The 17252-nt window shown below is 41.3% G+C and overlaps 1 protein-coding gene across 1 annotated transcript in view; it reads right to left on the bottom strand.

Moving 5' to 3' along the window:
• GPC1 (glypican 1) overlaps nt 1–17252 on the bottom strand; it is a 324164-nt gene that overhangs the window by 305745 nt on the left and 1167 nt on the right. The gene's annotated exons all lie outside the window — the stretch shown is intronic.

The following is a 17252-nucleotide window of genomic DNA, read 5'->3' as shown; positions in this document are numbered from 1 at the left end:
GAACTGGTACAGGTGGTAATTGCAGAAATATGGCCCTGCGTACTTGGCCAATTTAGGGGTATTTTTTTTTAAAGAATCATTTTTCCTCCTGCTAACACAAATAATAGAAAATAAGGAAAGACAGAAGCTTCACATAAGGATACTCTGCCAAATCTCTCAGCTGCCAGCTTTTCCTTTCTTCAGGGAGGGTTTTAAATTAAAACCCGATTGTCTTCATGAGAGTTACCAGAAACGCTGTAACTGCCAAAGCTGACAGAAATGCAACCGTGATTTGCAAATTTGAATGTGTTATATTCTCCTCTCCTCTTTATCCAAATGGAGGTTGGTGTCATTAACACTAAAATGAGCTGTGTGGGCAACAAGGGGCAAGTAAACCCCCCCTCCCTGGAACTAAAAGAAAGAATGTCTTCTAGAGTATAAACTTTAAAACAGATTAACATTCTAGTGCTGGCATTGCTGTTTCTAGGATAACATAACATGAACTTGATGCTGAGAGTGGGTCAGACACTGGAATGCCTTCAGCTGTCTTCCTCTGTTGACCGGACAGGATACAGTAGCAAGGCAATAATACACTTTTCATGCAAGCCTTCAACAAATGCACAAGTCCCAACCTTTTTGTGAAATGCTGCCAGTTCAGAAACCGTGCTATGTGGTGTTCCATTGAAATGTCTCCATTCTCTTTGATTTAGTCTAGCTGAAAAAGCTGATCAATACACTGATGGGAAAATTATATTTCTGCCAACAGCAAGTGTATTTGCAACCCCTCAAGGTATGCTTTCAGTGTCTTAACCCTGGCAAAAACTGGTGATAAGGAAAAGTCAAGGAATCACTCTCATTCTCCTTTGTGTGTGAGAGTGAGAATAGCTGCAGAGTAGACACACAGTCATTCATCTATGAATCAGCATGTATAAACACAATAGCAGACAGCAAAGGGTGAATATGGTGATAATTTTTAGAATAATCATTTGACCCACATTTATTGCTCCCTCACCGTTTGTTTTAGATCCCCTCTAATTTTCTGTGTTGTAGTCAAAGGAGGATGGTTGTATTATGTTAATTAGTAAGTAGAGTGTTTAAAAATATTACTGTATTTTAATTTGTTACACAGCACCCCCGAAGTACCTTGGCCCAGAGGGTTGAGTGGAATTAATGCTTTGAAAACAAAAATTACTACTGCTACCACGCATCTGTATACAGTAACTCCTCACTTAGTGTCTTCGTTTCATTGTTACCTTGTTGATCAATTAGGGAACATGCTCGTTTAAAGTTGTGCAATGCTCCCTTATAATGTCTTCGTTTGGCAGCTGACTGCTTTGTCCACTGCTTGCAGGAAGAACAGCCCATTGCAGCTAGCTGATGGGGGCCTGGAATCAGAGTGGACCGGCAGCTCCCCATTAGCTCCCCGCAGTTCCCTGTGCAGCAGCTGCCCAGCAGGCTATCAATTGCCGGCAGTTCAGCTGTCCCTCCCCGCACTGTCATGTGCTGCTCCTGCCCTCTGCCTTGGAGCTGCCCCCAGGAGCCTCCAGCTTGCTGTGCGGGGAAGGGCAGAGGGTGTTAATGTCAGCGTGTCCCCCTGTTCCTGCACTCTGCTTACCCCTTCTCCATATACAGCAGGGTGGGGACACGGATGAGAGAAACACAAAGAGCTTGGGGCAGCAGCTGCTGTCTCAACTTCCTGATAGACTTAAAAAGACAATGTACTTAAGAGTGGGGTCAGCGTACTTAAAGGGGCAATGTGCATCTCGCTCTCCCCCACAAACAGGGTGCGTGTGTCTGTCTGCTACGCTGTCTCCCCTCCCTCCATTCGTGCTGCCTTGCACTGTATAGCGTGAGGCTACATTAACAACGTGTTAACCCTTGAGGGCTCAGCCAAAAGCTAGTTCACCATTTAGCAGTAAGGCATTCCCTGGGAAATATCCCACCCACCCTCTTACTTCACCACCTCAACCAAGCTTCACAATCATCACTGTGTACAGTATTAAATCGTTTGTTTAAAATGTAGAGAGAGAGTGTGTGTGTACACACACACACACTTTTTTGTCTGGTGAAAAAATTTTCCCTGGAACCTAACCCCCCCCTCCTCCCCCCATTTACATTAATTCTTAAGGAGAAATTGGATTCACTTAACATCGTTTCACTTAAAGTCGCATTTTTCAGGAACATAACTACAACGTTAAGCAAGGAGTTACTATATATTCTATTCTGTTCAGATTCTGATAACATACATCAAAACAGTATTTGAGTATCTTCCGGTAATGCTTTAAGAAACAGGACTAACTTCTGTCACATGTGGCTGACCGGACTTTTCATGATGAAAGTAAATTAAAATAAACAATATTTTTAAAAAAGCAATGACGAACGCATAGCATGTGTTGCTACTACAACGTGGCATGTACTTTTACCAGCATGGAGTCAGAGACCATAGTGCCACTACCACTGAATGAATTATTTATCCCCCTGGCTCTGCTTAAAATGGGAAGAATAAATTGTTTAACTTCATCGTGAGAAGTAGTTTGTCACATTAAATGTTACCACAGTTTCATACTAAAAAGCTGTCTGTAATAATTAAGATTCAATTACATGAAACTCTCTTAGACACTGTTATATCAATATAAAAAACAGATTACATACTACTCGGTGGCTTCAAAACTCGCTAAAAACAACACAACAAATGTAATGCAACTCCAGGCATGCAACCAACTAAAATAATTATTAACCTACATTCAAATCTGCAAAGGTGACGTCTGCACTCCTCATAGCTAAACCTGACTCTCCATTCCATAGTTAAGTATTCAAGGACTCTAGAATTTTGGCTCCTGACTCTGACCAGAGTCTCTGGGGACGCATGGAGTCCAGTTTTATTTTTCCCTGAATGTATGATTTCTGCTCTAACACAGCTCCTTCCCACCTCACAATGAGCCAGAGTTCATCACCCATTGAATTAAATGTAGAGTAATGAATTGGAGATAATTAGAACAGTGGTTCTCAAAGCCAGTCCGCCACTTGTTTAGGGAAAGCCCCTGGTGGGCTGGACCAGTCTGTTTATCTGCCGCGTCCACCGGTTCGGCCGATCGCGACTCCCACTGGCCATGGTTCACTGCTCCAGGCCAATGGGGGCTGCAGGAAGGGCGGCCAGCATGTCCCTTGGCCCGTGCTGCTTCCCTCAGCCCCTGGAACGGCTAACCGCGGCCAGTGGGAGCTGCGATCGGCCAAACCGGTGGACGCGGCAGGTAAACAGACTGGTCCGGCCCGCCAGGGGCTCTCTCTGAACAAGGGGTGAACCAGCTTTGAGAACCACTGAATTAGAAGACAGAAACAAATACACTTTAGAAGAATTTAGTAACTGAGAACAGAGTAAGTAAGTTGTTTGGATACCTGAAATCAATGAGTAATGATAAAACAAAAAAATATAGCCCAACAACATGCCCATAAAAATCTGTTCAACAAATGTCAGAGAGTTTACTCAGGTTGAACAGTATGGAATTCTATTCCACAAGTAAATAGCCCCATTGACTCTATTCATAATAAGTAAGGCTGGGAGAATCTGGCCCGAAGCAATGTTATTGTTTTTGTTTTTTTTTACTACAGCATGACCTAGAGGCCGCAAAGGAGATCATGGACCCACTGTGCAAGGGACTATATATTCATATAGTAAGAGACAGACCCTGCCCCAAAGAGCTTATAATGCAAATACACAAACACAAAGAAAGTTTTATTACCCCCCACTGACAGATGGGGAACTGAGGCATAGAGAAATTAAGCAATTCACATCAGAAATCTGTGCAAGAGCAGAAAATTGAACTCCGATCTTGAGTCCCAGCCAGACTGTGCCTTAACCACAAGACCATTTCTTTGTTGTCATGATGTGCCATATTTCAGACACATTAGAAAAAAGAAACTGAGAAAAAGATTTTAAATTTTGCTAACTAAAAATGCTGTATACCAACGACAGAATGGACTTTCTTCCAACTCCCAAAAGACTTTCATTAGGGATGTGGTTTTATCTATCAATGGCCCAGATTTTGCCAGTGTTTCTCTTAATCTGAACTTTATTCTAACATATTAAATGGGTTTTTTTTGAAGGGTTTCTGCATTTCATTTATGACATTTTACCAGTCACCATAATCTGCAAATTAACAAATGGATTTTTTTTTTGGGGGGGGGGGGGGGGGGGAGAGAGACTGTTTCTGGCACTTTATTTATTTATTTTTTTTAAATAGTATTGTACATACAAACTACATGAGCAAGGTAATTACAGAAGTTTATTCCCCTCTTTGGCACAAGGAAAGTGAATGCTCAGTAACGTAACATGATGAAAATCTACTAGTGATGGCATGGCATGATAATACAGGGTATCACTTATACTGGATATACATACACCAGTAAAATTGCAGATATATTTAGGAATTTCAGCCCTAAGTGCTGCCATTTAACGTATCACTAACAGGAAAAAATATTTAATTTATGACTGACAGGAGATTGCTTCACTGCAATATAAAGTGCAATGTTACTTATAAAGACAACTCAAACCCCCAGACAGCTGACCCAGAATACTGCAGCAAACAATACTGCACATTAAACACAGTGACTCGCTCTCTTTTTTTTGGTTTAATACTAAAATGTGCCCCAAGTCTGAAAGTATTCACTCTATTAAATAAGAGCAAACTCTCACTATAGTCTTTGCTCATTTACATTTGCTAGCACCTATGCAGATTTAATTTAAAATTTACTTTAACCCTGAAAAACGTGCTACATTTGTTTGTAGGTTTGTATTTTCCAGGAAAACCCAAAAGCAGCAAAATCAGTAGAGTCAGAAATGCAGTGATCTCCATAGCAAAATTATTTTTGCATCATGGAAACATCTGAGGCTTTAAATGGTTCTGTGGCCAAAAAGGGCAGTAAGTACGGACAGAGGAAAAACAAGATGTCCTCTAAACTACTACCCAAACTGTGATATCTGGTTATACAGCAGGCTGAACGTGGTTCTGGTTTGTATGCAATTGCTCACCTTCATCTTGAAGCAGGGCTAATTACTACAAAACTCTTTTCTTGAAGAGACAATAGGTACCAAATTCAAGCCTTGAATACTTTTCACACAGACAGGAGAACAATAAAATTGCACTGTTAACAGCCAGCTCAGGAGTGGGCGATCACCCCAGTACAGCTGTCATGAGTGTGATTAATCCCAGCAACAGAAGGTGTACACAGGGAAGAAGGCCAACACTAAACCATGTGGGCCAAATCCCTCTCCCTCATTCTGGAACTTCTCTGGGATTATGAGCTCTGCAGAGTCTAGGGTACAAAAACTGGACCTCATAATTCCCCTCCCAGCCATGGCTTTAAGGTCATGTGCCTATGTACTGCCCAGGGGCTGCATCTAGCCTATAGTCAATAAAGACTTTACCTACTATTTTGGGATTATTTTATACAGTAGAAATGTGAAGCCCAAGGCAGCCATATTCACCATCCATTTTGGGAGCAAAACTACTATTGATACCAGTGGGAATTTAAAACAAAACCAAAAAAAAAAAAAAAAAAATCAGAGTATGGGCTTCATTAGTGATACACATGTAGTATAATAATCTTTAAAAAACAACTTTATAATCAGCTCTTGGAAAATCATGCCTGTATGTGCACAGGAGAGTACAAGTCACTGTAAAGCATAAATTGGGCTATCAAAAAGCTATTTTGGGCAGTCCACTCCTATTATAATCCATAACAAATCACATATTTAAATTGATTTCCCTGAAAAATAAGTAATTTACAGTACCATATTACTACTTCCAACTCGATAAATCTGGAATCATTTAGGCCGCCTACTAAAATTCTGTAGCTTAATATCAGTATGACCTGCACTACCAATTTGTTCAGCCTGGATTTGTATATTTAACAAGCAACAATCATGCATCATCATGTAATACAAATTAACAGTACCCAAATTAATTAAATTAGTTAGCATTCCAGCATCCAAACTCCTTCTGTGCTTAATTGCTGCCAGCATGTAGCAGAGATTTACAAACAGATCTGCTTTTAGTCATCATCTGGTCACTAATTATTAATATTATTATAATTAAAGAACACTGAAACTGTTTGTTACATGATCAAATAAACTTGCATGCCACAGCCTGGATCTAAGTGCAACTGCTGTAAAAATCTTAATGCAAAGTACAAAGAGAGAACAAAAGAACCCAGGAAGATGTTTTGCACGATAGAGCAGACAGGCACCTGTACAGATCAGCTGCAAAGATGGACAGGGTGATTATGCAAGGAGCCTTCCCCACTCCTTGCACTCTCTGCATGGGCTCCACCCACATCCCCATACTCTATAGCAGTAGTACCCAAACTTTTTCTGTCACCCCCTCCCTTCCCAGTAATGGAATCTGTCCACACTCCCACTCCATTACTGCACAGTTGGCTCAGCAGTGGAGCTTGGGCTGAAGGCAGAGCTGGGGATGTGGGAGGAGCTGGGGATAGAGGCAGAGCTGGCCTGGGGCCGGAGCAGGGCAGTGGCTAGGGCTTGAGTGGGGCTAGGTGGCACTCCCTCCCTGCCCCCCATGGGGGCTGGCCCAGGCCCCATTGTACGCCACCCTGAACGTTCCTCCGTGCCCCCTCTCCCCCAGTGGGGCATGCCCCACAGTTTGGGGACCACTGCTCTATAGGCTCCCATCGTGCAAAGACTTATGCGTGTGCTTAACTCTAATATTAACTTCAATGAGACTTAAAGTCAAGCATTTAGGACGTCACTAAACCTCTGTTGCTGGTAGCAGCTCGAGCCAAAGGCTAACGGAAGAACGTACGCCGAGACCCACTCCCACACTCTGCTGCAGTTGCCAGTAGAGCTGAACCAGCACCAGTGGGCAGAGCTCCCACCCCAGCATGGGCTAGGCCCCAATAAAATTCTGGATGAGTTGGGGAAGTCCACCCATTACAGTGCAGCCCCTCCTCAAACTCCCAGTGGATGTCTTAAAGCCACAATATGGCCATATAGATCCAATTCAATAAAGATACTCTGTTCCCACAATGTGGAAGCCTATGTGAGACCTCCCAGAAATGAAGAGAGTTTTAGCAGGGATTATTTGGAATTCTGCAGCAAAGCCAAACAGATGTTTGTAAACGGGGATATAGTTATACAACCGTTTTAAACTCATACCGCTGGGTAAAGCCAAGCAACTGCGTCAGAAAGAGAGCAACACTTTGAGATGCCTAGATGGAAGGCGCAATAGAAGAACAAAGTGCTCTACAATCCAATAAATTAAGCTCCACAACCCTCCCACTTCCCATGAGATAATTAAGAAAAAACATCCCCATTTAACATTTACAAATGGGGAAACTGAGTCACAGAGGGGCGAGAAGTGAAGTGAAGTGACTGGCATGCATTTCTGTGAAAACTGGGGCCTCAGGGCTGGGAACAGAACCCAGATCTCCTTCCTCCCACTCCTATCCAAGTAACCACAAGACCTTCCTTCTGCAATTTAACTCATTTATTGAGACAGGTGGAGCTAGAGAAATGCTGACACAGTTAATATCCTTTCAAGCCCCCATTTATGCCAGTACAACCCCAGAGACTTTACTGGAGTGGCACAAGTTAAACTGAGGGCAAGTTTCTTTTTTTTAAATATTGTCAACACTCAGGCATCTCAGAAGAGACTAAAGCACGAGTTCCTTTCAGTTTTTATACTAACTGTACAGTTAAGCTTAATCGCCGAACACTCCCTCTATTGTACTTTTCTCCCATCCAGAAATAGACTGAAAGATGACAGTAATAGCTTTTCTGTTTTTTATCTTGTCCCCTCCCCCACACCCGTCAGAAAACAAGAAGCTTGTGCAAAATAAAGACCTAGGAGATATTTTGAAAGAATTATATAGTATAGTTTTACAATGCTATAAAATACCATTTTTGCAAGTCAAAACTACTTGTCATACAGTATCTGCATTTTAATCATATAAAGTACTGAACGTTGCATAAGTGCTATCATGTTGCTCATTGAAACCATACTAAATATTTTTTTTTATAAAGTGCTTTAGTAGAATGCATGGTAGTTTAAAAAAATAGTTTGTTCACATTGCCAGTTTAGGAGTTTATAAAAGAGTTGGGTAATTATGTACTTCTGATTTAGACTGCATTGTATATGAAAGGACCCAAAAAAATTAGTTTTATAATGTCAATACAGTCCACACAATTGTGATTAATGTATTTTCTTTTTTTTTTAAAAAAAGAAAGCCACACACACCCAGAACCAGTGTTTTTTGGACAACCATCGCACAGCACACACTGCATATTCAAATCACAAGGAAACAAGGGAGTTTTTTTATGACTGCAAGATTGGAACTAAAATGGAAACGGGGCAGCCATCACTGACCCAACTTGCAGTTATGTCATGTACAGACAAGCATTTAAAGTGTCTACATTCTAAAGCTTCATTATTTTTCACAGAACTCAAACTGTCAATGGAGGTAATCTGATCCCCTGGGAATCAAATGTTACTTAAAGGCATAGTTACAACTGTCAAGGGCACAACATATTCTGAGTAGCTGGATGTTGGTGTGTAGAGACAGAGGAGAAAGGAGTTGGATGTCAGATTTAAAAGAGAAATCTTTGCTTTAATCAGAGTGTGTGTGGGGGGGGGGGGGGGGAGAGTTAAGTACCAGAGAAGAGACCTTAACATGACAGTAAACAAGCAGCTGCTCTTGCGAACACTAAATGACCAAACATAGTGTTGACCATCATGAGTGATCATCTCAACTGATTTAACTGGAACTAGTCACAGTACTAGGAACTATCTAGGTAAGGTATTTCTAGGGCCCCCGTTACCACAGTAACCTCACAATCTTTCAATTTGTTTATCCTCACAACACCTGGGAGAGGTAGGAAAGTGCTATTATCCTCATAGGACAGAGGCATAGATGGAGGCATAGATGAGCAGATTTTTAAAAGGTATGCAGGTGCCTAAAGATGCAGAGACTAACAGACTTGTCCCAGGTCAGGGAACTGCACCTGGGTCTCCTAAATCCCAGGTTAGCATCCTACCGACCGGACCATCCTTCCCCTCTCATTACTACACCCAATAGTAACTGTCTGCAGGAATGGCCTCCAAGATGGACCTCCATCAGGGCTGAAAGTGATGGGCATGATTCTCATCTTACTTACTCCAGAGAGGCTCCACTGAAAGCATGGAGATATACCACCATATAAATCATTCTAACAGACAGAGCTGATGCCTCTAAAGACAGCATCCCTCCTTCATCCAGGATTTCAGTACAGGACAGCAGAAAGCAATTTAAAAAGTACGGTTCTGTGTTCAAAAAGCAAGAGGTGTTTTGGTGCTTAAAGATAAGCTTATAGCTCAGAGTGTTTTAGCCTAAGCAAAGGAACAAATGGGGTGGGCACTTCTTAAGGGAAACCCTGTACGGTGGAACAGATGGTGACATAACCATGCCTGGGAATGTAGTTTTTTAAAAAGTAGGATTGTCGTCAAGCCTTAGGAAAAAAAATTCACCCTAACCACATTAACCTGAACTTCGGAAATTAATTTGCTAATGTACAGGATAGCCTTGCTTGCTTTTCTTAAGGACTATCATGCAACAATATAATTTTCTGAAAGGATTCAGTCCATGCACAAAGTTTAGGAGAGTCAATATCATACAACCATCTCCTAACTTTAAGTGTCATCCTACAGGAATTAACGATCAGTTAAATTCAGTTCTTCCTAAGGAGAACGGAAACCTTACCAGGGAGAAATTCTTTCATATCTATCCCAAGAATAGTGAATTTTGTGAAATTTGCTAAATACGTATTGCAATGCAACAGATTCAAGAAATACTGAGGGTATTTCATGTCTAATCCAAAACAGAAGTAAACCAAGATGTTACAAGCAAACAGATGCACACCACATGGAATGGCAGGTAGCTAGCACAAGAGATACCCTGCCATTGCTCTGCTGAGCAGGTGCAATTCATGTACACACCATCTTGTAAGCTAGATACACCCTTATTCCAGGAAGCCCTGCCCTGTTTAATCATCATGGTGTATACAGTTACCAGTGCCTAACAGTGCCCCAGGACAGAATGTCCTCTTGCTACCTGCATCATATATAATATTGCTTGCTTGCCCGATATTTGCTTTTTCTACCCCTTCTTTCTACTTGCATTTGCATGTTTCAGGACAAGATATAACTCAGAATATACTAAAGCAGCTACGCTGGAAAGAATAAGAAAAAGCCTACCAATAATAGTGCTATCTAAAATAAAGGAGCCAGGCTAGAAAATGGCAAATAGAGGCTGGGATTCAAAGCAGCCTAAGGAACTACAGTACCTACATGCCATCGAATTTCAATGGAATTTGGGACTCCTTTACATTTGGAAATTTAGGCTGGGAATTTCAATGACAGTTAAATCTTAGCTGGCTCCCCACTACCAGTGACCATCCCCTCTCCCAGGGTGCAGTTTCATAAACTCACTTGAGAGCTCTGAAGCAAGCTACAAGAATTCTGAGAAAGTTGTCAGTTCAATGACTAACACACAGGAGTGTTGTCAAGAGACAGCACTTTCTCCCCTGGCCCCAGTCAGATTACATTAGAACCCGGTCACGTGGCAGGTTCAGTATTACTACTCTGACCTTAAGGTCTTTTGGGGCAGGGACAACACAAGTAATAATCCACTGACTCCAACAGTAACTGCAAGATAGATTAGGTCCCCATACCCATCAGAAAAAGGTTCACAGTCACTACTAGTGAGCAGATTTTTCAAGCCCTCTATTTTTAATAATTAATGTTTTGAAGTAATGTCTGGGTCTGAACTCAATATTTTCCTAGCAAAGTCAGCAACCTATTTTTAAAAGTACAAGCACAACTAGTCATTTAACTTAGCTGCAGGAACGAGTCTATACGGTCCTCTGAATGCAACTGGTAAAACAGAACCACCTGCTTCACTCCTGCCAAACCTAACAGCTCCATCATCTAAAAGCTGCCCCTCTCTCATCTTATCAAACATATCTGCAGGTCATGAGATTTCACGGATATTAGACTCTCTAGACAAAAACAGGAGAACTGAACAGTCATGTGGCAAGACCAGAGGGGAGAGAAACAAGGAGGAGAGGCTATGGATTTTCAGACAAAAGGAATTCAAGCTATACATGCATTCAGATTTTCTTGGGGGGAGGGGGAGAATCAGACTTTAATCGTGTTTTGCTTCTCCAACAAAAGGAGTTGTTGAAATATTTTTGTCAGACGCAGCTGATAAAGATAATTATGTGGTGAGAACTTAGTCATCCATCTCACACTGAAAGAAAGGCAAATCCTTTAAAAGAAACATTTTAATATACAACCTTCTAGATTTTAAATATGAGCGAGGCAGGCACTAGGGGCCTGATTTTTAAATGTATTTTGGAATTGCTCTGTTCAGCATTGCAACTCGTAACTGAGTCTATGTCTATACAGCAGCTGGGAGGTGTAATTCGCAGTTCAGGTAGATATACTCGTGGTAGCTTTGCTTGAGCTAAAAATACCAGCGTGGCCATGGCAGCATTTATGGTGGGCTGGTCAACTAAGTATTGTACCCAGGGAATCAGGTTGGAGAGTATTTGGGTGGGTAGCCCATGCTGCCGCCACCCCACTGCTATGTTTAGGGTGCTAGTTCAAGTCTACCTGAGCTGAATACCACACCTCCCAGCTGCTACCTAGACATACCTTCAGAGGCCTAGGTCTCATTTTCAAAAGGGACTTAGCCACTTACAGCCCACTGATTTCAATGGGAGTTAGGTCCCTGAATATCTTTGAATATCTGGGTCTTAGGAGTCTAAATCTCATTTTCAAAAGGAGCCTAAGTCAGTTACCTGAGCACAGCAACACCTAAATACCTTTCAAAATTTGGGCCTCAGTCCAGTAGGGTACACCATCTTTGCTTAAACCTATGGGACCTAGGTGTCTAATTAGCAGGGCCCTACCTAATTCATGGTCCATTTTGGTCAATTTCACAGTCCTAGGATTTTGAAAATTATGATTTTCATGATTTCAGCTATTTAAATCTGAAATTTCACAGTGTTGTAATTGTAGGGGTCCTGACCAAAAAAGGAGTTGGGGGTGGGGTCACAAAGTTATTGTAGGGGGGGCTGCAGTACTGCTACCCTTACTTCTGTGCTGCTACTGGTGGCAGCAATGCTGCCTTCAGAGCTGGGCAGCTGGAGAGCCTCAGCTGCTGGCCAGGAGCCCAACTCTGAAAGTAGAGCTGCTGCCAGCAGCAGTGCAGAAATAACGATGGCATGGTACAGTATTGCCACCGTTACTTCTGCCCTGCTGCTAGCTGGATGCTGCCTTCAGAACTGGGCACCTGGCCAACAGCTGCTGCTCTCTGGACGCCCAGCTTTGAAGGCAGTGCAAAAGTAAGAGTGACAATACCTTGATCCCCCCTAAAATGACCTTGTGACCCCCCTGCAACTCCCTCTTGGGTCAGGACCCCCAATTTGAAAAACGCAGGTCTCCCCCGTGAAATCGGTAGAGTATAGGGTAAAAGCGCACAAAAGACCAGATTTCATGGGCCATGATGTGTTTTTCATGGCCACAAATTTGGCAGGGCTCTACTAATTAGCCACCAGAGGGAGTTTGTTCTGTTAAGTTCTCAGTACAATATGTATACACACATACTTACTTACGGAACAAAACAATCACCAAGCAGAAAATATGTAAACATATCAATCTTTTAAAAAGGACTTTGGCATGAAAAGGATCAAATTCAACCAAAACCTGTTCCAATATTCATACCAAGATCATTGCCAAATTTAGTAAAAACAGGACACAATGTAGTGTGTGTTGCTTCTTCAGAAGTACTACCACCAAGTGTGCAGGACCAGGAGAATTTTTATATCTTTCAGCTAATCTCATTTCTTCGTAACAAGCCCACCAGTACTGTAACATAACTAGCTGGTATGGCTACAACACAAAGATGATATAATAAATTTGGCTACTACTACTGGTAGATAATGGAGATTCACCTTTAAATCAAGTGGCAGAGACCTGCGGTTTGAGAACAGAAAATCCCACATTCTATTCTTTACATCTCATCTGTAGTTTTACTAGTTATTGTGCCTGTAGCTTTATTACCGCAGGTCTCTAGAAAAACTCAACGAATAAAATTCCTATATTTGTCATTAACACAGTAACATCCTGAAATCCCCATCAAATTAGGTCCTGCAAAGAGAGTAAAAGAACAGTACTGCTCAATTCTTAATTTAGCTAACATCCCTACAATGCGTCTCATACATACACTTGACAATGTCTCTCTCACAAAGAGCATAATGTAGTCACAGGAATAGTTTGTGGGAGGCTAGAAGAGTTGAGAGATGAAAGCAAGTGGTTCTGACTCAGACAAACTAAGCACACAGTAATGCACAGGGTTAAGTGATACTTACACGGGTGAGTAGCAGAATTGCCTTGAAAAGTGGGAACCCACGCTATCTCAAAACGCACAGAAAATAAATTCTGCAGTTTGCTCACCGTTTGCCCGTGATACTCCCATCTCATACAACCTCTGTCTCAGCATGAGAGGGAACCAAAGTTTTGAGAAGCGATGTCTTGGGGTAAATGAATTCAAACATATTGCCCTCTCACAGCAGCCAAATTTAAACACATAACCCTGCTCAAGAATCTGTGTAAAGGGCCCCAACTCAACTCAGAGCACCCCAGGCAATGGACTAGTGATGAGGGGGGGGGATATTTCACAAGATTTTGTGGTCTTTATGGGGTTTAAAAGGACAATAAGTCTTCAGGCAATGAGTCCTGCACTGGGAATACACTCCAAATGGCAGGAAACCTGTGCCCATCCAGTTACCAGCTGAGTAGATGTGGGCCTGGCGAACGTTGCCAACTGCACCATGTGCAAGGGGGGAGGGAGTATCTCCCCTTAGTTTAGAAATCATCCCTAAAACATATATTTATATGGGAATCAGGGGGTCAGGTTGGGATGCGGAGATTACTGATACGGGTAGATTTTTTTTTTTAAATGTTTGGGAGTTTTGCCATTGACTTCAAAGCCATAAGATTTAACACCTTGTCTTTTTCTAAAGCACATTTAATAATAGTACCCGACATATTTAGAGTGCTTATACATGTTCAATGCATTGTACAAACATTAATGTAAAGTTAGAAACCCACCCTGCACATTTCATGAGAAAGCCGGGGGGGCTGGACTCTTTCCTTAATCAGATCTGTATATGTTGATGAGCTAACAACAACAGCATAGTCACCTCTCTAGCTGCTTTGTACTCTCATAAGCAGGAACTACCATCAGCTGAGCCAAGGTGTTTCATATTAGTCATAATCCTCTTAAATCATTAAAAATTGCAGATTAAAACGTCTGAAGTGTGCTAAAACCAACATAAATGCAGCTAACTCATTCTGAGTCATAGCCTGCATGACTGGTACACCCTCAACTTCTTCTGAAGTCAAGAGGCATTTGGGGGTGTATGGGCCCTTTAATGATACCAGACTCCTGAGCCAGCCCTAACAATCCAGGAGCAAGGTGGCCACCCATAGTTCTCTCTTGGCAGCCAAAGCCATGGGGCAATAAAGCAAGTTCCTCCTTTGCTAAAGAGGAAGACTATGGGAGGAGGAAAACCAGTAGGAGCTTCTTGGAGAGGAAGAGGATAAAGTATAGTTAGTTGCCGCCAAAGAGTGAAGAACTGGTGGCCCTTAGGGCGATCCTTGCACATCTGACAAGCCACAAGATTGGCAGTGGGAAACCTCTCTCACAGGGACTCCAGTAAAAGCAGAGCCAGGTTGCTCATTACTAAACTACCCCAATCAGCACTTCTTACTAAACTAAAATTGCTCCTAGTGTTTGTTGTTGTGTAGACATTTACAGAAGTAACTGGAATCTTGAGCTGATCAGATTTCTGTCATACAGATTACAGTGGGTAACAAACAGGTTTCACTGTATTTAAGTGACCACTCAAAGGGACAACAAAATTTGCTGGCTTAACATAAGTGATTTGCTTATAAAGGTGGAGCTGTATTCTACCCAGTACCTTTGGGAATGCTATAAAAAGTGGTCTCTTAAAACAAAATGTTATTATGGTTTCTTGCTTAGTTATCATTGAAAATCTATTTAAAAAAACCTTTAATCTGAAATAATCTAAACAATTAGTACATCCTATATATAGGATAGTCAAACCAGAAGCATACACAGTATATACTCTGTGCCCAATCAAAATTGCCATGTGCATTTTCACAGTCAAATACATTCACCTTTTATCTTTATTATATTGATATTAAGAGAATACAGACGAAAGTTTCTAAATTCTAAGTTCTAAATTCTTAGAAGTTTGAAGTACATATGACAGTCACCAACAATGAACACAAAGGGTTCTCATTTTGAAGTACACAATTGGCTGTGCTATCAGGAGAACATTCACATGTGAAGACAGCATTCCCCCATATTTTCTCTGTTCATTCCACCAGTTTTTACAACAATAGTTAACTGTACAGTTTCACTGTTTACAATACTATATTGTCAAAGGTAAACAGTTTGATACTATATTTTCAATCATTATTGCTTAAGATTGCAAACATGAATGCTGGTAACCATTTAGAAATAATAAATGTGGTTCCTAGAAATCTGTCTTTACTGATCTCAACACTTCTAGGTACAAGAAGTTTTATACACAGTGAACCGGAGAACACAAGATATTTATATCTTATGCAATTAATTTCACACAATTCTAAAATATGATCAACACTGAAGCCTGTACTACCATCATTTCATTTAGGGTTTCATCCACTCCCATGTACTCTCTCTCATGACAATACTTCTTAAATGTTTACTCCCTTGAAGACTTTATAAACTGCATGACATATTTAAACTCTCCCTTACAGATAATTTGTAATCAAGTGAAAAGAGTCTTTTTTCCTTCGCTGGATTCATTGCCCTCCCTTAAAAAAAAAAGAAAATAGCCCTCTACTGAAATTCTCCACTATTTCACACTCAGAAACCTCCCATTTTACTTTAAAAATCCACCTTTCAACACAGAAAAAGTTCACATTTGTATGGATAAAAGTTCAGCCTTCTCCATTTGTATGTCTTATGATGATGATGTTCCCCATAAAACGACACTATTGAAGTATATTCATCATAAGAAATTCTGCAGCTTAGAAATGAACTACAAACTGCAGTCTTGCGGAGATGTCCCTGCAGGTTGGCTCTGGCACATAACGCTTGCACATCTTATGCTTTGTCTAAACAGGAAGCACCCACAAGTGAGCAAGAAAGCTCTCAGATAGGGGTCACAAGTCTGTGAATCAGAACCTAGGCAAAGCTTTAAAAATAAACAAACAAAAATAAATGCAAGTCTCAGCAGATATTTTCCCCCAGGGCTTTCAAAAACCTAACCGGGCTCTTAGATATTGTTTATGTTTCAGAGATTTTCTGAACAGAAAACTCTGTATTTGCCAAAAAACAGAAAAACAGAACCCCCTCCCATTTAGTTTGTATTCCAAATACAGTATTAAGGAAGCAGGAATAAACTCTGATGTAGGTGGCTGGGGTTACTGCCCTGTTTCAAACACCTGACAAAGGTCATTTTACTTACACTTCAATATTTAACTGACAAATGCTTTTTAAGCTGTTTTTCATCCAAAAGAAGATTAGGAAAAAATCAATTCTTCTCTCTTGTAAACCTTGGGACACTTTCTAGCTTTGAAATCAAACCCATGGGATTTTGAATATCCTGAGTTCTGACCCAAATCCCCTAGATCACTGCAACGGTACAATAATGAAAGGGAAAAAAAGGAACCGCAATCACCTGATTTCTCACAGCCTTTTGACATTAAACAGGTTTGTACCACAGAGAATCAAGTAAAACCTTGTATATCAGGAGACTTTACAATTGCTAAGAAGGGTTAGGTGTGGCACATCCTGCTCCAGAAGAAATCTAAAGTCTGACTTTTCACCACTTCCCGACTTTTAACTAACTCCCTTTAAAAAAAAAAAAACCCAAAGCTACAAGAAATCTTTTTTCTCCTCACCCCAACACTGCAGAACAGACTACCTGCCTATGCAATAAACACCAACTTAATTGCACTGGTCATCTGGAAAGGAGAGAGGAAATCACACCATTATTTGGATGAATCACTGTTGAATTGGTGGGTTCATTCTTCATTTACTAGAAACCTGATGGGAAGAGACGGGGACGCCCTGGAGTGTTGTACAGAAGGGTGAAGAGATCCCCTTTATTTTGGGGAAACCCTGCCAATACCTCAGGAACT

Source organism: Lepidochelys kempii, chromosome 9 (assembly GCF_965140265.1).
Source record: "Lepidochelys kempii isolate rLepKem1 chromosome 9, rLepKem1.hap2, whole genome shotgun sequence".
NCBI classification, from domain to species: Eukaryota; Metazoa; Chordata; order Testudines; family Cheloniidae; genus Lepidochelys; species Lepidochelys kempii.
Note: the sequence above shows the minus strand (reverse complement) of the source record. Positions and strands in the feature narration are given on the sequence as shown.